Genomic DNA, 21,399 nt, shown 5'->3' on the forward strand with positions numbered 1-21,399 from the left:
TATTCTGAAAGAAATATAGTTTCTTTTCAGACCAGATAAAGTTAAAATCTATTATATGATATCTGTTGCCTCTTGAAGAAGCAGGTACACAGAAAAAATTTACATCGACTTTATTTCATTCTTAGCTATAATAATGCATTAGTTCCTTTCCAAAGTAAAAAACCAAACAAACAAGTATTTATAAACCTAGTGAAAGCTTTGTGAGGTTAAGAACTGTAAAAGAGTACTGCATACGGAGTCAGGGCACAGGTATTTGCTATGCTGCTTCATTTCTAGACAACTTGCTCTCTTTGTGCTTCAGTTACAGTCTCCTTGTTTCCTGGCTTTTCAGGCCTCTTCGCAGAGCTCAAACGACTGAAAGCCTCATTTACTCCTGACTGTAGGCAGGAGGAACTGGAGGGTAGGCCTGCTTTTCCCAGGCTCCCAGCAAGTCATCCTTTCGGCTAGCCTTACTCTCACCTCTCATTGCTTGTTCTTCTTAAATGAGTTTCTACTTCCTTTCTATTGTGACCTCTGTCAGAGCAGTTAGGGGTGGTAGCTGTGCACCATCTAGTTGTATTGGACTCAGTCTGGTGGAGGCCATGGTAGATGTGGTCCACTAGCCCTTTGGATGTTTAGTTCCCTTGTATGTTTAGTTTTCTTCTTCTTCCTTGTTCCTGAAGGGGTGAGACCAGTGGAGTATCTTAGATGGCTGCTCACAGGCTTTTAAGACCCCAAGCACTACTCACCAAAGTAGAATGTAAAACATTTTCCTTATAAACTATGTTATGCCAATTGAGATAGATGTTTCCCCAAAACCATGGTCTCCACAGCCTTCTGTCGTCTTTTCATGTGCTAACAGTGCTTATTATGTGGATTTTAAAAAATAAACCACCAAGCACGTCATGAGCTAAACAAGCTGCTAAACATAGGCATCAAGAGGTACCCAAACCAAGTTTAAATATGAGCAAAAGACATAGCTACCATTGGCACAATCTGAGTGATACAGTGAAACGGGGGATATAGCCTCCTCCCACAAGCTTTCTTTTAATTGGAAAACCCTTCACTATGTTATCCAATACCAGTAGAACATATTGAGGTTGAAAATTTTTGTTGGAATGCATGGAATTTTGAAATAAAAATTTCCAAGGGAAACAAGGAGACTTGGGACAGCACATTTGGAAAAGAGGGGGAAAATACTTCATCTTCTTGAGAAGCACAGCAGTGTAAATGCTTCTGGATCAGGAGTGGGTTCTGCTCTTGCAATGTTCTGTGCACTTTTTAAACCCTCCTTAGACCCCGTGTTGACTGGGTGGAAGAGAGGCTCTTCTTACATGCCTTGGTCTTCTGTGTAACTCTCTTCCTGCTTTATTGATTATGAGGTGGTAGGCCCCTCAACACAGTGTCAGGCTGAGCTTCTGGGAGGAGTCTTCTTGCACTGCCAGTCATCTGGAAGAGCATCAAAGGGAAACCTGCTTTAGGTGTGCGAGCATGAGTTTTCTCACTTGCTGTGTGTGGTGTGGACTGGATGATCTATAGAAAAACCACCCACTGCCGTTGAGTGGATTCCGACTCACAGTAACCTTATAGGACAGAGTAGAACTGCCCCACAGAGTTTCCAAGGAGTGCCTGGTGGGTTCAAACTGCTGCCCTTTTGGTTAGCAGCAGTAGCATTTAACCACTACACCACCAGGGTTTCCATGATCTGTAGAGATTTCCAGTTATGATTTCTGATTCAATGTATGTGTATACACTCCTCTAAGCCCACAACATGTGCTTTCTTTAAAGCTTCTTACTGTTTTGGGACACAAAATTTCCTTTCATATATATCTTACATCCAGAGCTTGGAACCGGTTCAGTCATACCCAGTGAAGCAAAACTGGAACAGACCAGAATTTTTTAAACTTGGATGATCCAGAACCATAACTAGAATGGGAAAAATTATAGGTCAAAGCCCTGGAAGGAGAGACTTGGAAGGGCATAGGGACTCCTTCAGGAGCCTGATGAGTGAGACTGGATTATTGGCAGGACTGAGGATAGTGACACACATTCAAAGTTGTGCAGTGGGTTGCCATCTTTCAGCGGGGCACTGCTGTTTCCGACTCAGTGCAAAATCCAACAGGCAAGAGATTTGGTTGCTATGCAATGTGTACACTTATGTTGTTTTCTAAGAGGGAGATTAAGTTTCTAGCAGGGCTTCAACCTATACTTTTTCCCATTCCGATAATGGTTCTGGGTTACCCAAATTAAAAAAAAAAAAATTCAGATCTGTTTCGGTGTCGCTTCCTCAGTCATGATTGAACCAGAAAGAACTGGTTGGAAGGCTTGTTCATAACTACCTTATGAATTAAACAATGTTATTTTTATTACAATCTTGTAAGAGAATTGCCACAGAATACATAGCCAAAAATGAGATACAGGCTATGCAATGAAAATGTCTTTACAAGAAAACAGAGCCCATGCTATCAAAGGCAGTTCCTAACACGGAGAGGCAATTGCAGTTGGTTGTTAGATATTCCTTGCTAATTAGTGCAGCCAGAACGCTGACCTGAAAGACTGCATCTGTTTGTGTCTTGCTTTCTGTGACTTGAGGGGAAATCTCTCTTGTAGAATCTTAAAAACCCAAACTCGTTGCCATTGAGTCGATTCTGACTCATAGAGACCCTATATGACACAGCAGAACTGCCCCATAGAGCTTCCAAGCAGCAATCTTTTCTGAAGCAGACTGCCACGTCTTTCTCCCTTGGAGCAGCTGGTGGATTCAACCATTGACCTTTTGGTTAGCAGCTCAGCCCTTAACCACTGTGCCGGGAACTCCAAAAAGTGCTAAAAAACAGGCTGAGTCTTAAATACAGACAGCTGCTACAGTGATGCCCTACATTTGGGGGCTAGAAAAGAATCTTAGAAGTCATTTAGAAAAAACTCCCCAATTTTCCAATGAGGAAACTGAGATTCAGAGAAGGTAATGATTTGCCCAAGGTCACACAGAAAGTATGTGGCAGACACGAGACTAGAGGCCTAGCCTCTTCACCGGAAGCTGGTATTCCTTCCGCTTGGCCATTTTTCTTCACCCGTTTTCTCAGTTGGCCTCCTGATTTTAGGAGAAAGCCCCAGGATCAGCAAACATTGTTTTATTTTTTGGAAATTCAGATTTGGAGCCAGATTGGCATGGACTCTAGATTAAAATCCCAGTGCTGTTACTTATTAGCCATGTGAGTTCTGATAAATAATTTAATCACTTAGGCTTCGTTTCATCATATATAAAATATGAACCTCAGAGCGCTGCTCTGTTGCATCCAGTACTGAATACTCAGTATCTTTTGGTTGCTGCTCTCACCTTGTTTCCCTCCCCAAGAGCCAAGTCTTTAGTACACTTTCCTGAAAAAAAAAAGAGGACTAATCAGTTTAACATTATTATGACTACACCATTTTAAATGGCAGCCCTTGGGCGTACATCTAAGGGGAATTATGTAGGCTAATCATTTGATAATTAATACTCCCCATTTCTGTTTCAGGCTGGGTTGAAAGAAAGTATTCTTTCTTTATCTTTTTACTCTGTATTTTTTGTATCAGTTACCCTGAATTTAGTTACAAAACGCAACTGGAATGGTACAGGTGTTCAGATGAGAAAACAAGATAAAACCTGGAATTCACTAGTTCCTTTAACAAGCTCATATCTTTGGGGAAACCCTGTCCTTGCTCTTGGAGAAAAAGTTAACAGTAAGCAAGTTGAAACTAGTCTTGCCTGTCTCTCATCTGCAAACACAGAGTACTGGTTTTATTATTTCTTGGTTTGAAAGGAACTTCCAGATTACAATCCTTACTTTTTCTGCCCAATTACAAGACCAACCCACTGCTTGTGCCTTGAGGCTGTTCTCTCTCTTGCTTAATAAACTGGCCACTCTGTTTTCCTCATTTTTCTCCTCTTTAGCCTATAAGGAAACCCTGGAGGCATAGTGGTTAATTACTACAGCTGCTAACCAAAGTGTTAGCAGTTCAAATCTACCAGGTGCTCCTTGGAAACCCTATGGGGCGGTTCTACTCTGACCTATAGGGTCGCTATGAGCTGGAATTGACTCGACGGCAATGGGTTTAATTTTTTTTTTCTTTTAAGTTTATAAACATTTAAAGAGTCTCTCAATCTAAAACTAAATAAAATAAAACTAGGCCCTGCCTTTCCTTTAACTGGGGGCCCTGGTGGTGTAGTAGTTAAGAGCTCGGCTGTTAACCAAAAGCTTGGCAGTTCTAACCCACCAGGCACTCCCTGGAAACCCTATGGGGCAGTTCTACTCTGCCCTATAGGGTTGCTACGAGTCAGAATTGACTCAGTGGCAATGGGTTAGTTTTTTTTTTTTTTTCCTTTAGCTAACACATTACCTTTTCATTTCCTCACAGCCAAATGTTTTAAAAAAGAATTTGTTTCTCCTGCTCCGAAGTCTGTTAGAATCCAACCTCAGCTTCAAATCTTCTTCTAAAATTATTCTTATTAACATATCAAAAATATAACTATTGTCAGTCAGTGATTCTAATCCAGTTAGTTTGATTTCTCTTTATGTATCTGACACTGTTCCCCTTTTCTTATTTTTTAAAAATTTTAAACAAAAAATAGAATTTCATTGTGGAAACTTAGAAATTATAGAGCGGTATTATGCATTGAATTGTGTCCCCCCACAATGGGTGTCATCTTGGCTAGGCCATGATTCTCAGTGTTGTGCGGTTGTCATTAATTTTGTAATCTGATGTAATTATCCTATGTGTTGTAAATCCTAACCTCTATGATGTTAATGAGGCAGGACCAGAGGCAGTTATGTTAATGAGGTAGGACACAATCTATAGGATTAGGTTGTATCTTGAATCAATCTCTTTTGAGATATAAAAGAAAATCGAGCAGAGAGGAAAGGAACCTTGTTACCACAAAGCAAGGAATGCCAGAAGCAGAACATGTCCTTTGGACCCAGGTTCCCTGTGCTGAAAAGCTCCTAGACCAGGGAAAGCTTGATGACAAGGACCTTCTCCCAGAGCCAACACAGAGAGAAAGCCTTCCCCTGGAGCTGGCACTCTGAATTCAGACTTTAACCTCCTAAACTGTGAGAGAATAAATGTCTGATTTTTAAAGCCATCCATGAATGGTATTTCTGTTATAGCAGCACTCGACAACTAAGGCAAGAGGCAAAAACCAAAACAAAACAAGAACACTAATAAAAATCACCCATATTCTACTACTTAGGACAAACTATTTAAAACGGTTGAGTGTGTATCATCACATTAATATATATGCTCACTATGAACACACACACATACACACAAACACAACCACATCGGAATATACTATTTATTTTATTTGGTAACCTGTTAGTGAATGTATTGTGAACATTGTGAACATGGTTCCATGTCAAAAAACATAATTGTACTTTCATCAATGTTTTAGAAGTTATTTTTAAATTAACTAAATAACTCTTAGGTATATATGCTATAAATCTTTTCTAACCAATTATATATTTATATGTATAAATAATAATATACAATCAAAAGATCATATAGGTACCTATATTATTTTCACAGAAAGTGGACTTTTTAGCAAAAAATTACTAGAGATTAAAGAAGCTGGCTTTATAATGATTATAATGAATTTATTAATTCCCCAGATTTGACAAATTTTAATGTGAATGCAAGTAAAAATATAACCTCAGTAGATAATGTAAGCACTATCAGAGCTATAGGAGAAATAGAAAAATCCACAATCATACTGGGGCATTTTAACATCTCTCTCTCAGTAAATGATAAACAAAACAGGGAAAAAAAAATCAGTAAGGACATAGAACATTCAAATGTTGATAGGTGGCATTGAGTCTGTTCTGACTCCTAGCGACCCTGTATGCAAGAGAACAAAAACACTGCCAGGTCCTTTGCCACTGAATTCTAAGACAAGCTTCTGGATGACTGAAAAATCCTTAATCACAAAGGAAGAGATTTCTAATGGTAAAACTTCAGGAAGATTAAAAAGCCTCATTGTTTCTCTCATTTTACAAGCTACCACCATCATTCCCTCCTTGTAAAGTTGAGTTTTCAGGAGAAGAGACTGTAAGCTGGTGACTAAAATTTAAATAATTTGATCTGAGATCCAAAGACAGATTTTGTAGATGCTCAGTGCCTTGGAGACATCTATATTTCCAGCGGTAGAGCAGGCCATGTTACCCTGTTGTTCAAATGGGACGTCATTTAGCTTTGGAATATTTCTGAAAGTCATGGCAAGGGTAGAGGTAATCATCTTCAATAACGTACATTCAGACAAAAAGATGTAAGTTTGAGGCATTTTCCCTCAGAACTCAAGACTGATTTCTGGTAAAAATTAAGATCCCCAATCTGTAAGGAGTCCAGAATTCTTGCCTGAGAATTATTTTTTGAATAGCATGTAGGAATAGTATTTGATTGCACAGTTTTTATATTGGATCCTCCATGATTTGTGCACTTAATTAAGCGTTGTCTTATGTTCTTTGCTAAATCTTTCAGGTACATGGCCCCAGCAAGGATGTAGGCTTCTTAAAGGGGAGACTTATGTCTCCCATACCAACCCATACCAATCTCATTCCATCCCAGCACTGGTTTGTAAAAACTTTTTCTTTCCAAGTTCAAATCTTCCAAGTCCTGATCCAATAGGAACTAACCTTATGCCCAGTAACTGGTAGGATCTAGAATCAGTACCCAGCCTAAAGCCTGTTATATATTGTGCATACTTGACCTTCCATAGACCCAACCTTGAAACTCAATCTACTAAGAAGTTGCCTAATTCTTGCTAAACCTTGTTTTCCGGAAATCTAGATCCAGTCTTTATGCCCCTGGCTTCTGACTGGGTCCTATTTCCAACCCAGCTAGGAAACAGCCACACTCTTGGCCTGATGACCATAGCTACCTTAAGAATCCTAGTGCTGCTCTCCACCTAGGAGATCAAATCCCTGAATATTAAATGCTAGCTGTTATAGGAGCTGGGATTCCTCTAAACTCCTGTCTACTTTCTAAAGCCCAGACAGTTCCCCTAGTCCTTATCTTCTCCATCCTTGTTTACTCACCACCCAGTATATCTGGAAGCCGAGCCTGCATAGCTGTGGAAGTAAAAACTTCATAACTTTTAAAAATTGTTTCCATAAGTATTCTTGTACATATCATTTTGGTTGATTATTCCCAATATATTTTGTTGGATGTAATCAGCCAAAATGACATGTACTAGAATACTTATAGAAACCATGGGGTAAAAGTTTTGAAATTGGGGCTATATTGGAAACTTTGAGACATATAGTTTGTATATACTTATAAATAAACCCTTCTCTTTCTATTTATTTTTACATATGAAATAGTAGTCTGGACTAAATGATCTCCATAGTGCTTTCCGATTCGATTAGTCTATCATTTCAGGATAACTTCAACTCTGAATCAATACAGTTCCATTTTATTACAAAGTATGATTTCTCAACAGGGATTGGCCACTGAGTCTTTATTGTTAAGATACATTTCTTTCTACTCCATAGACTGCTATTCTTTTGTGGTCAAAGTGGTCTTTGATGTGTTATTTCCTTTGCCAGGAATTTTAAAGTCATAAGGCTTTTATAAAAATTCTGGTGAAGGCTTTTGTTACAACAATTCATTCTTGTCACTTTCTTTTTGATTCAGTGGTACATGAAGGCAAATGATTGGCAAGATTTTGTTTCTTGGGTTACAATAACAATTCTACCTTAGCATTCTATTATGTTTTGCATTATGTTTCCCATATTTATTATTTACTCATTGTATAAGATTGACTGAATAGCCCCAATAGTTAATCAATAGTACCGTGGGAACTCTGCCATAGGATAAAGGTTTCTGTATATGAACTCAGAAATTACGCTTTAAAACATCGTCTCAAAATTTTACAGAGACATATTCTTTAGAGAGAAGATAAGGAATTTGTAAATTTCTTGTTATTATTTCTGAGTGTATGCATTGATAAATGAGGCACTTAACTTTTTTTTTAATTGGGGAAGCTCAAATGTGGTGACAAAATGATGATATTGCAACATCTTTCAGGAGGCACTTCCTGTCTTTAGTATGCTGCTCAATATTGTTTAGGTTTGTAGTATGTGAGCAAGCATTTGGAAAACTGAGTTGTTTTGGTTAAGCGGTGAACATAGTTCAATCCATTAAGTTAAGTTGATTGCAACTTGTGGCCGGAGTGGTCTTTGACGTGTTGTCTCCTCTGCTGGAAATTTCAAGGCCATAAGACTTATATATAAATAATGGTAAAAGCTTTTGTAGTCATTCAATATCCTGTGAGAATAAGACGTTGTTGGAGGGATTTTTGTCTTCCGGCAATTCTTGTACTGTGAGTCTTTGAAGAGAGAGAAAAAATGTCATTGAACAAACTCAGGTGTAGCTAAATTGCAACGACGACCTCTATTAGAGACCTGGCTATGGAGATTGGTTTTGCCTGAAGCTTAATCTCTTGGGATTGACGTGCTTGAGCATTCTGGAACATGTTTTCCATTTAAAGCTAAATATAATTATTGCTCTTTAATATTTATGTAGCTGGGCAGCCAGGGCCTGATGGAACTGACCTTCAATGTGTTGATAGGTAAGGGTGGTTGAAAGACAATTCACTGATTTAACATCATCTTTCCCATGGTTTCTTCCCTGTCCCATTCCTTTCCCCAGCCCATGCCACCCATTCGTTTTGTATATATTGTTAGTCTTAAACCTAATACACTGTACTTATTTTTATAACAGTTTTATTAAGATATAATTCATATATCATACAATTCAAACTTTAAAGCCTACACTTTGATGGTTTTTAATATATTCACAGACTTGTGCAACCATCACTGCTAAATAATTTTAGAGCAGTTTCATCATTCCAAAACAGAAATCTCTTGCCTTGTTCTGACTGATGGTATTGAGCTTTTCCTCGTCTCTTTCCACAGATGCAGTTGATTTGTTTCCTGTGTATTCCATCTGGCGAGGTCCATGTGTATAATTGTCGTTTATGTTGGTGAGAAAAGGTATTTGCAATGAAGAAGTCATTGGTCTTGCAAAATTCTATCTTGCAATCTCTGGCATTGTTTCTATCACCAAGGTCATATTTCCCAAGGATCAGTGATCCTTCTTCTTTGTTTCCAACTTTCACATTCGAATCACCAGTAAATATCAATGTATCCTGATTGCATGTTCAATCAATTTCAGACTGCAGAAGCTGGTAAAACCCTTCAATTTCTTCATCTTTGGCCTAGGAGGTTGGTGGGTAAATTTGAATAATAGTTGTATTAACTGGTCTTCCTTGTAGGCGTGTGGATGATCCTATCACTAACAGCGTTGTACTTCAGGATAGATCTTGAAATGTCCTTTTTGATGATTACTGCAATGCCGTTTCTCTTCAAGTTGTCATTCCTGGCATAGTAGACCATATGGTTGTCTGATTCAAAATGGCCAATAACAGTCCATTCCAGCTCACTAATGAGTAGGATATCAATGTTTATGTGTTTCATTTCATTTTTGATGACTTCCAATTTTCCTAGATTCATACTTCGTACATTCAACATTCTGATTATTAATGGATGTTTGCAGCTGTTTCATCTCATTTTGAGTCATGCCACATCAGCAAATGAAGGTCCCGAAAGCTTGACTCCATCCATGTTGTTATGGTCGACTCTACTTTGAGGAGGCAGCTCTTCCCCAGTTGTATTTTGAAGAGTGTCTTCCAACCTGAGGGGCTCATCTTCTGGCACTATATCAAATAATGTTCCACTGCTATTCATAAGGTTTTCACTGGCTAATTCTTTTCAGAAGTAGACTGTCAGGTCCTTCTTCCTAGTCTGTCTTACTCTGGAAGCACCCCTGAAACCTGTCTGCCATGGGTGACCCTGATGGTATCTGAATACTGGTGGTATAGCTTCCAGCATCACACATGCATGCCCCCATAGCATGACAAACTGACAGACACATGGGGGGAGTCTACTTTAGGAGACTATATGAATTTGAATGGTGACAATGAAGAAAAAGAGGTGTGTACACAGGTGTAAGGAATATTTTAGAGGTAATATCAGTGGGGAAACCCTGGTGGTGTAGTGGTTAAGTGCTATGGCTGCTAACCAAAGGGTTGGCAGTTCAAATCACCAGGCAGTCCTTGGAAACTCTATGGGGCAGTTCTACTCTGTCCTATAGAGTCCCTATGAGTCGGAATCGACTTGACGGCACTGGGTTTGGTTTTTGGTTTTGTAATATCAGTGGAACTTGGATGTGGAGATGGCAAGGGATACTGTGTCAAGGATAACAATGAAATGTATATACCATTCACCTGAGAGAGATGATACCAGCAGAGGAACTGGTATGGGACAAATGTTTTGATTTTACATGTTGACCATATTAAGTTTGAAATTCCTTTAAGACATCTAAGTGGAGATGTCAGGTAGAAAGGTAAATTGATAGCTTCAGACCTATATCCTGGAGTTGGAAATTTTAGGTACCTTGCAAGGCTAGTGAGGGAAAAGACTTTTTAGCCTACTAAGTCTCATAAAAAAAAAAAAGTAATTCACTACAATGAGTAATTATCTTGTCAAAATTAAATATAAGGTTATAATCATTTCCTGTGAGAATGTAAGAGTAAAATAAGAATATCTCTAATTAATACTCATCTCCTTCATAAAGCCTGTTCAGACTTGTGTCTCCTTGTTTAGTAACTTTAGCTTCTGTCCCGAGCCGTTCATTCTTTTTTTTTTTCCTGATTATCAAGCATTTTATGCTATTCTTAAGAACTTTAGTTATTTATGAATTTGTCCTTGGGTCAGATGCATTTCTATGCATTTGTGTTTTTCCACACCTTTGACTATATTATAATTTTATAGAGCACTCAGTAACAAAGGTTATTAACTGAAGAAATTACATAATCATAACTGGGGCAACAGGCCCTTGAGTATGAACGTAGAAGCCCTCAGATAAAGTAAAACAAGCAAACAGAAAACCCCATAGATCATGTAACTCAATAATCTCAATAACCGTGTAACAATCATGCTCTTCCTAAACCTGCCCACTCACTCAGCTGAGTTTGCTTTCTGGTTTCCAAAACATGAGTAAATATTTACTTACTTTATTTATCTTTGTTAACTTCTAAGTCTCTCGGAAAGAGGAATAGTGTTTTTAAAATACTTCTTTATCAGAACCTCTGTGGGAGTTTGTGTAGGAAATCATAACTCCTTTTAAACGATGGCAGTTGGATTACAAATGGAACTTTTGACAGTGTTTGGTAGTAGGAAGTTTTATAGGGTCAGCCTCAGAAGCCAAAAATTTAAGCAAGATGCAGTAGTATAGTGCTCTACTAACTTTAATATTCACTATTAACTGGATGGATCCTTTTATTTTATACTGCATATCCCATGATATCTAAAAAGAATTTCTAACAGCTAAGTGATCTCTGAAGTCTATCAAATATTATGTCTATTGGAATGGAGTCTCAGAGTAATGAAATAATTTGGCCTGGATCATGTAAATCTATTGAGATAGAAGTAGAAGTGGACATTGGGCTTCTTCACTCTTAAGCTAAAACTTCTTCCATGACATTATTCCAGGTAGTTAGGAAGAATGTAATATAAGTCACCAGGAATAGGGGCCATGTGTACATGTGTTAGTAATCTTATCTGTGCGTCAGGAGTCACCACGTACTATTTCTGCTACTCTGCCACCACCTCTACCCATCCCTAAAACCCTCTCACCTAATCAATGCTTAAAATTTCACCATTAATATTTCATTTCTTTATATTAAAATTTCTGTTTTAATATAAAGAAATGAAAATATTAGCTACTTCTAGGAATAGTAGATAATAAAAGTAATACTTCAAATACGCTTTAATATCCCATCAGACCATTTTGTAAAAGGGGCGTTTGACTGCCAGAAGGTAAAAAAAAAGACACACAGTGATGATGAAGAAGCCAGATCAGAGGAGAAGCCCCATGAATGAGGAGAAGCCCCATGAATGAGGAAAAGTAAAGAGAGGCTGAGGAGGCTGGAGACAAGCTTCACAGGTAATCTTGCCTCAAGCCAATTGTTTCAGTTTCCTAGGACTGTTGTAGCAAAATACCATAAAGTGGGTGGTTTTAAAGAAATTTATTGCCTCAAAGTGCTGGAGGCTAGAAGTCAACATTCTTGGCATTATTAGGGCCTTGTTTTGTCTGTCTGCTCTAGGGGAAGATTCTTCCTTATCTTGTGTAGGCCACTAGCCCAGGATATTTCTTAATATCCCTTGGCTTTTAGATGCATCTTCATATGGCGTCGGTCTTCCCCCTGTGTGATCCTGTCTCCATGTTTGTGCTGCCCTTTAATAAGACATTACTAGGAGCCGTGGTAGTATAGTGGTTAAGAGCCCCTGCTAACGAACGTGTTGGCAGTTCAAATCTACCAGCCATTCCTTGGAAACCCTGTGGAACAGCTCTACTCTGTCCTATGGAGTCACTATAGGGTCACTATGAGTTGAAATCGACTCAACAGCAATGGGTAGGAAGAGGTTAGGATTCACCCTACCCCAATATGACCATGTTAACTTAAACAATAACATCTTCAATTAAAAATCCTACTTCCAAACAAGGTCACATTCATAGGTACAGGCATTAGGACTTGAGAGGTCTTTTTGGGAGACACAACTCAACTCATAACACCAGGCTTTATATTTCTTATACTGAAAATCCCTCACAAGTCTTTTAACCCTTCTATCACTTACAGGTTTTACTATTCTTCTATATTAAATTTAAGAACAGTCTCACTGATGACTCAGTTGAAAGAACAAATATACACTCTGCACAAACAGATTTGTCAAATATATCCATGTAGAATATTTGGGATGGAATGCATTCCTATTTTAAAAATAGGACATTTCGAGCAGATTGTTTATTGGGAGGGGGAATCTCAGTCAGAGAACCAGAGTTCCTATCCGTTTTTTTTGTTTCCACAATTGATCTGATAGTAATGGAAATGTCTTTTAAGCTCATGAGATTTTATATATTTTGGCTATTGATCTAATTCTGCATCAGTGACAGGAGAAACATTTTCAACTGCTAGAAGAAAGACGTAATACAATAGAAAGTGGAGTAAATAAAATACAAATTATGATATAAAAATTAATTATATTACTGCTAAGTAGTTAATGCCAAATTAGACTAGTAATTACTGAAATGGAACATTCAGGGATCACTTAATCTTTTTTCTACTCTCAAAATTCATCATCGCCACAGAGTAATTAACACATTTGTATTTATTCATAGTATCATAAGGTTGAAGAGAGATATTGCCTTGTTAAAAAAAAAAATCCTGTTGTATGCTTCTGGGCTGTCCTATTTCTTTTTTTCTTCCTTTCCTTCCCCCTTGTCTGTCCCCTGGCCTCCCTTCCCCTTCAGTTTCCCTTTTTTTCTTCCATTTGTCTTCCCTCCCCGTCTCTCCTTTTCTTCTCTCCCTTTCTGAACTGCTTATACTTTTACAATCACAAAATGAGTCAGGCTATTCATAGACTCTCATTCAGTTTTTTTTTTTTTCTCGCCCATAATTTTCTTTCTCATATATAGGGAAAAATCCTGTTAAAGAAGGTAAAATGAGAATATTTTAAAATCTGTATTCTAGCTTTCCTCTTTGTAAAAACTAATAAATATTCTTATCTGGTGTACCTTTATGTTACAATGCAAGCAAGGGCCATATCTTCTAATGAGTTTATAATATTTAGTATAGTCTCTACATATACAGATATTTCATAGATAGTATGTGGTGGGTGGAGAATATTTTTTAAATTACAGGGCCATCGTAATTGCAGTATTACAAAATACTGTATAATCTTCAAAGCATGTTGTTGTTAGATCCTGTCCAGTTGGCTCTAACTCACAGTGACCTTATGTATACCAGAACAAAAAGCAAGTCCTGTGCCATCCTCACAATCGTTGCTATGTTTGTTTGAGTCCATTGTTGGAGCCACTGTGTCAGTCCATCTCATTGAAGGTCTTCCTCTTTTTTCTCTGACCCTCTACTTTACCAAGTATGATGTCCTTCACAGGGATTTGTCCCTTCTGATAACATGTCCAAAATAAGCAAGACAAAATCTCACCATCCTTGATTCTAAGGAGCATTCTGGCTGTACTTCCTCCAAGACAGATTTGTTCATCCTTCTGGCAGTTCATGGAGTATTCTTTGCCAACCCCATAATACAAGTGGGTTAATTCTTCTTCATCATCCAGCTTTTTCATGCATGTGAGGAGATTTAAAATACTATGGCTTGGGTCAGGTAAACCTTACTCATCAAACTGACATCTTTGCTTTTTAAGATTATCTCCAAATCTGTGTCACGTACCAGCACAGGACAAAGACTGATTCACTATAGTTATTGCCATTGTTACTAAGTCATTGCTTTGAGGAAGACTAGACTGAATGAAAGGTGTAGAAATTTATTGTGCAGATAAAATGCCATTGTTCTTTTGGTTCTTTGATCTTCATTTATATCCTCCAGCTCTTTTCCACACTTGTTTGAGGATTGCAGATACCCACATTTATGGACTCACACCTTTCACTACAAGCTGAACCAGTTTGAAAATGTCACCACACTTGAGTTAAAAGTAAAAGTCAACCCTTCATGTTTTCTTGCTACTGCTACACAAGATGTTATATGCTTGATGATTTTCACTTGTATTCTCTTCGCTCCTGGCATCTTGATGGGTGATATATTGGTGCACTGCTCTAATATGGTGAAATTTCAACAAGACGTTATATTTTACCTTCCTCATTGCAAATCCTTTTCCTCCTTAACTCTGGTTTAAAGCAGACAGTACCTGTCACAATGTAGTATTAGAAACTGATGGCAAAGAATGAATTCCTAAAAGCCCTATTGCATTGATTTTGTTCTATTAGAGATTTGGAAATATATTTAATCCTCCAAGTAGTTGGCTGAATACTCCAGACCTTGAAGACTGCTGGACTAATTTTACTTAATTAGTTTTTGTTTAAAATATTATTTTTATAAAACTTAAGATGATTATATTAAACTACAAAAGATTAGAAATATTTAAATCCTATATTGTATATAGCCATAAAGACATATGTATTTGTATAAAGTCTGTATTAATTTCCTAGGGCTGCCATAACAAAGCATCACAAAGTGGGTGGCTTTAAACAACAGGAATTTATTGTCTCATAGTTCTGGAGCCTAAGAGTACAAGATCAGGGTGTTGGCTGTACTGATTTTTTCTGAGGCTCTGAGGGAGAATTTGTTCCATGCCTCTCTTTCTGGTCGCTGCAGGCATTCTTTGGCTTGCAGCAACAGCAGCATCACCTGATGCCCTCTGTCTCTTTGTACATCTGTCTCTGTTCTCTTCTTTTATAAGGACAGTACTCAGATGGGATTAGGACCCACACTACTCTGATATAACCTCATGTTAACCGATAACATCATCAAAGATCCTATTTCCAAGCAATGTCACATTCACAGGTATCAGGGGTTAGGACTTCAACATGTTTTTTTGGGGGACACAATCCAATATATAACACACATATTCAGTTGAATTTACTAAAGATAACCTGCTGAAATCTTATGCACTGGTAGTCACGGGGTGGTAGTTCATCGCAGAACGCTCTTTGAAGTTATGGTACCCAGTTAATTTATTCAACAAATATTTATTGAATGTCTCTTATGTCCAGGTTATATCTTAGGTGTTGAGAATACAACAGTGAGCAAAACAGAAATTTCTACTTTGTGGGGCCTATAGTCTAGTAGGAGAAGACAATTGATACTTAAACAGATTTATGTTGGCTAGGAGGTGGAAAACTTTGACCTTATGCTGAGTGAGATGGAGAGCCATTGGGAAATTGTGAGCGGAGCAGGGACATGATCTAACTTGCATTTTTATAGGACCGCTCTGCTGGATTCAGAGGAGAGATGTAGTGTTTCATATATATGTCTATCATATACATACGATAGTTGCATCTGAGATAACCAAAGCAAACACTTTTTGCCTAAAAGGTAAACTAAATGTTATATTTTAATTTAAAAACAAATATACAGTAAAACGTTAAAAATATTTCAACTTGTTTCTTGGGCACCTTTCTGGAGTCTGAAGAAGCTCACTGTTGAACAATGGTGTAAAATAAAAAGAGATCAGTGATCAGTGAGGTTGGATCCACATAGTCTATCAATTTTTTTTCTTCCTTTTACTGTTCTACTGAGGGCAGTGGTGGTTCAATGGCAGAATTCTGAACTTCCATGCTAGAGACCTGGGTTTGATTTCCTGCCAATGCAACTCAGAAGCAGCCACCACCCAGGGGTGCTCGTGTGCTGCGACGGCCAAACACGTTTCAGTGAAGCTTCCAGACTCAGCTGTCCTAGGAAGAAACACCCGCTGATCTGCTTCTGACAACCAGCCGGAGATCATCCTACAGACAATGTTCCAATCTACAGCCGATCCTGGGAATTGCTCAGGACCAGGCAGCATCTTTTTTCCATCGTGCATGGGTTTGCCATGAGTCGGGAGCCCACTTGATGTCTGCTAACAATAACAACAGCACTGTTCCACTAGTGCAATGAAAAAATTCCTGTACAGAGAAAGTCATTGTAGGCAAACCATGGAAACACTTATACCCACACATATGGTGGATTCAAACTGCTGACATTTGGGTTAGCAGGTGTAGCTCTTAACCACTGTACCACCAGGGATTCCTGTCCCCACACATACACACAGGAAATACCTAAGTACAAGCACCCACATGTTACCCGATTAGGAGCAGTCAAGCCAATGAAACGTATACCAAGTCAGAAAGAGAGAAAAGTTTATTAGGAGGTAACACCAACTGAAAGTCTTACAGCCATGCAAATGGTCTTTATGGAGTCCCAAAAAGCAATTTTTACATCAGAGCTTATATATCATTTTGGCAAGGATTACATAATGTGTTCAAGCATGTAGCCCACAAAACAACTACAAGGAACTCTTTATTAAACTAAAGATATGTATGCCAGACATTTGGACTCTAATCTTTATGTTTGTAACAGGAAAAAAAAACTTACGTAAAAATCTCTCGGCTAGTAAAATTGGCCTGCTAGGTTTACTCTCACCAAGACAAGAAGCAAGAAAGTTACAGACCAAAAGCACCGGGCAGCCTTCCTAGCTGCCATCTTGCAGGCTGAAGGGCATTTCTCAAGAGAACAAAGAAGTGGAGGGAGACCAAGGCTGCAAGAGCCAAGAAGGCCCTGCAGCCTTTTCGAAAGAGACCAGGACAACTGGTGCAATTAAAAAAAAAAAACAAAAAAACAAAACTTATAGGCTACTTAGAGTATCATTGTGGCATTAGTTATGTCAAGCTCTCAATCACTCATTTTTAAAAGGAGAAAACATGTTGTGAGGTATTAGGGTCACGTACATGACCTTGATTGAAAAATACCAAAAGATACTGACAATGAATTCTGTTTTGACTGTTTACTTGGTCACATAGACCAAAGGAATTCTTATCTTGTGATATATTCCAAACCTGTTCTTTAAAGGAATATTTGGCCAAAGATCAAGGGGAACTCCATTCTCTTTACTGAACCCAAAGGTAATTTATTTTCTTTTTAAGATAGAAAACATTAAGAATTCTAAGAAACTGGTATCAGGCAAAAAATATTTTTCAACCAGAATTCTTCTATATTTTACTTAATGGTAAAATTAAGTGCATTACCAGATACCACCCACAGTTGTTCCTTAACTCTCTGCTTGTGAGGCTACCTTCTTTGGTTTGAAAGGGTAAAACAAAAAGGCATAAGACTACCCCCCTCCACACTTTTTCAGAGTATGGAGGAAAAAATGCCTGTCCAAAGAATAAATTGATCACTTCTTCCAAGTGGCAATGTGACCCACTCATTCTTTTACAACCAATTATGACTTTTCTTTCTCATCTGGAGTTTCTTCTCTTTTCTAAGAGAAATATTATAAAAGAGCAGCCAGTGGCAATTCATAATGCCCCTTTATCCATATGAGAGAATTGTAATGAATGGCCAAGAGGCTTTCCCTAAAGGTCTTCAGGCGTATCTCCCAGTTCAGAAGATGTGAAATCAGATATTTCTCAACTATCTGATTCCAGCTATAGCTGGAATGTCTCCTGTTAAGTTTCAGTCTCTGCCTGTAGGGGGTTGAACTGCCCTTTCTGAGAGAAGTTTTGAAAGTAACACTTCCATCTCTGTGTACCAACTTTCCTTGGCCCTAGGCAGGAGAAGTGACTGTTCTGAGTGCCTGACATGCACAGGATGGGTTGAGTAAGGACAATATTTTTTCTAGTGGGTGGGTCATAGTGTTAATGGTAAGTCTCCTGTGTTGGCCATTGCTTGCCTCTCTTGTGCTTGTGGATCCCATACAGTATGCATGCTGAGCAGTCTTTCAGCATGTCGATCCCCAGCCCACGTTATAGAAGTTTAAAAAAAAAAAAAACACCTCCCGTGGAGCTAATTCCAACTCATGGCAACCACACATTTGTCAAAATGAGGTTTTTTGTTGTTGTTGTTAGGTGCTGTTGAGTCAGTTCCAATTCATAGTGACCCTATGTACAACAGAACGAAACACTGCCCATTCCTACACCATCCTCACAATCATTGTTATACTTGAGCTCATCATTGTGGTCACTGTGTCAAACCATCTCGCTGAGGTTCTTTCTCTTCTTCACTGACCCTCTACTTTACCAAACACGATGTCCTTCTCTAGGGACGGATTCCTCATGATAACATGTCCAAAGTAAGTATGACAAAGTCTCACCATCTTTGCTTTTAATGAGCATTCTGACTGTACCTCTTCCAAGACAGATTTGTTCATTCCTCTGGCATCTGTGGTACATTCAACATTCCTTGCCAACACCATAATTCAAGCGCATCAATTCTTCTTTGTTCTTCCTTATTTATTGTCCAGCTTTCACATGCATATAAGGAGACTGAAAACACCATGGCTTAGGTCAGGCACACCTTAGTCTTCAAAGTGACATCCTTGCTTTTCAACACACTTTAAAGAAGTCTTTTGCAGCAGATTTGCCCAATGCAATGCATCTTTGATTTCTTGACTGTTGCTTCCATGGGTGTTGATTGTGGATCCAGTAAAATGAAATCCTTGACAACTTCAATATTTTCTCCTTTTGTCATGATGTTGCTTATTGGTCCTGTTGTGAGTATTTTTGTTTTCTTTGTGTTGAGGAATAATCTATACTAAAGGCTGTAGTCTTTGATCTTCATCAGTAAATGCTTCAAGTCCTCTCCACTTTCAGCAAGCAAGGTTTTTAATAGCTGACTTTTCGGACATAGATTGCCAGGCCTTTCTTATGAGGTGCCTCTGTATCAACTCGAACCTCCAACCTTTATGTTAGCAGCCAGGCTCCTTAACCCTTTGCACCACCCAATGACTCCTTACGCAGATTGGGGCAGCCATTTTCAGCATGTGTTCCATCATTCTGTGACTGAATGACAGCAGGCATGGTGTCTTTAGTTTAGGGAAGAGAGAGTTCAGGCTCAGGCCCCCAGGGCACATCAGAGACTGTGTTTAAGGATTGAACAGGTTAGAAAAACTGTTGTTTGTCTTCTTCCTCAATTGGCTGCAAATGCAAATATGTATCATTTATCAACCTGAACTCCAAGAAAGAGGAGGAGCAAATGGCATCTATTGCTAACTTGTAAAATATTTAAAACATCCTAATATTCTATTCACTGTTATGCTGACTTAAGAATCATAATTTTTTTAGCTCTGAAATCAGTGATTTCAAAACACCTTCAGGGTTTGCCAAAGTGACTTCAGAGATCTAATATTGTGTTAAGACGTTTTATAGGCCTACAAAGGCTTTTTTTTTTTTTTAATAATTTTTATTGTGCTTTAGGTGAAAGTTTACAAATCAAGTCAGTCTGTCACATGTAAGCTTATATACACCTTACTACCTACTCCCATTTACTCTCCCCCTAATGAGTCAACCCACTCCCTTCTTCCAGTCTCTCCTTTCGTGACCCTTTTGCCAGTTTCTAACCCTCTCTACCCTCCCATCTCCCCTCCAGACAGGAGATGCCAATACAGCCTCAAGTGTCCACCTGATACAAGTAGCTCACTCTTTATCAGCATCTCTCTCCAGCCCATTGTCCAGTCCTTTCCACTACATAGGATTTTTAAAGGTACTACAGGCACAGGTTTACAGTGAATTAGAAATTTTCCTTACTACATTTCTCGTTGGAATGTATCCCCCTTCTTTTATTTGTTATTTTTGCTGAAGCCAGCATCATTGACTCTTATTCAGCCATCCAGTCATCCACCTGTTTAATGGAAGTAGGTATTGAAGGCTAACATAAATCAGGTGCTGTGCTCAGCAGACATTTATCTAGAAACCAAATCTAGATGGAAACTCAGGCATTATTCCAGATTTCTTCCTTCCACCTATTTCCACATCCAATAAGTTTCCAAGTTCTATAAATTTTAGTTCTTAAGTTTTTTAAGATTATGTTACCTTTTCTTTATTCCTATTGCCACCACCTGGTCCAGCTCCTAGCCACTTCTTGCATGCAGCGTTGTAATAGTCTGTGAATCTGAGCATGCAAGGAGGTCTAGATCGGGGTGGGGGTCTTTTTAAATGAGAGTGAACTTTTGAGTCTTAGTCCTTGGGAAGAAGATGCAGAGGGTAGGATAGAGAAAAGGAAGGCATTGGCCCAGACTTAACTTTTGTGTCAGTCTTTGATTTTCTTCATTCTAGTTCCCTCACATTTTACTTTTGAAAATTACTTTTCAAAGAAGGGGGCTGTTTGTACATAAAATTGGAAGTTAAGGGGTTGCTGTGATTGAGTGTCTGTCTGTCCTTGTCCTTACTTACTTATTTCCTGGCCTATTCTTGTTTCTTTTTTGAGAGAGGGGATTAGAAAATGTGATCTCAGTGGGCACCCGTGGAGGAGTGGATGCTATCAAGGAGAGAGGATAATATTGAATGACAGGCCAAAGATCCTTAAGACAAACATCTGAGCTTCAAATCTGACAATTTTCCTTGTGGCTGGTTTTGTTTGTTAATATTTCCCAGGAAAAATTGGTTTGTGTTTGTTGCCTGAGATTCTTCTAAGACAACACTTCTTAAACAATGGTGTGAAGTATGAGTATCAGAATTCATTTATATCTTGGTGAGTTATAAGATGTACTAGAAATGAATAAGCTGTGTTTTTTTTCAAAATGTCTATAAATCGAAGTATTTGTGAATGCCCATTAGAGGCCCCATTCAGAAGAACAGAGCCATACACATTATTTTGCATGAGCTTCGTGTTACTATTCAGTCTGTGTGTCAGAATCCTAGGCCCCCATAACAGGATACTGCAATTTCAATAATTCCCTTGGGGAGAGGGAAATAGTCATGTTGTTACTCTTTAACCATGGACAAGCTTTGAAATAATTGAATAGGGTATTCAGAAA

General features: G+C 38.4%; 1 long non-coding RNA gene across 1 annotated transcript in view; it reads right to left on the bottom strand.

Moving 5' to 3' along the window:
* Positions 1–904: 904 nt before the first annotated feature.
* LOC126066921 (uncharacterized) overlaps positions 905–21,399 on the bottom strand; it is a 50,502-nt gene continuing 30,007 nt past the window's right edge. Inside the window, exon 3 of the long non-coding RNA XR_007515287.1 lies at positions 905–1,428. This is a non-coding gene — a long non-coding RNA (uncharacterized LOC126066921). The remainder of the gene's footprint in view (positions 1,429–21,399) is intronic.

Source organism: Elephas maximus, chromosome 24 (genome assembly GCF_024166365.1).
Source record: "Elephas maximus indicus isolate mEleMax1 chromosome 24, mEleMax1 primary haplotype, whole genome shotgun sequence".
NCBI lineage: Eukaryota > Metazoa > Chordata > Mammalia > Proboscidea > Elephantidae > Elephas > Elephas maximus.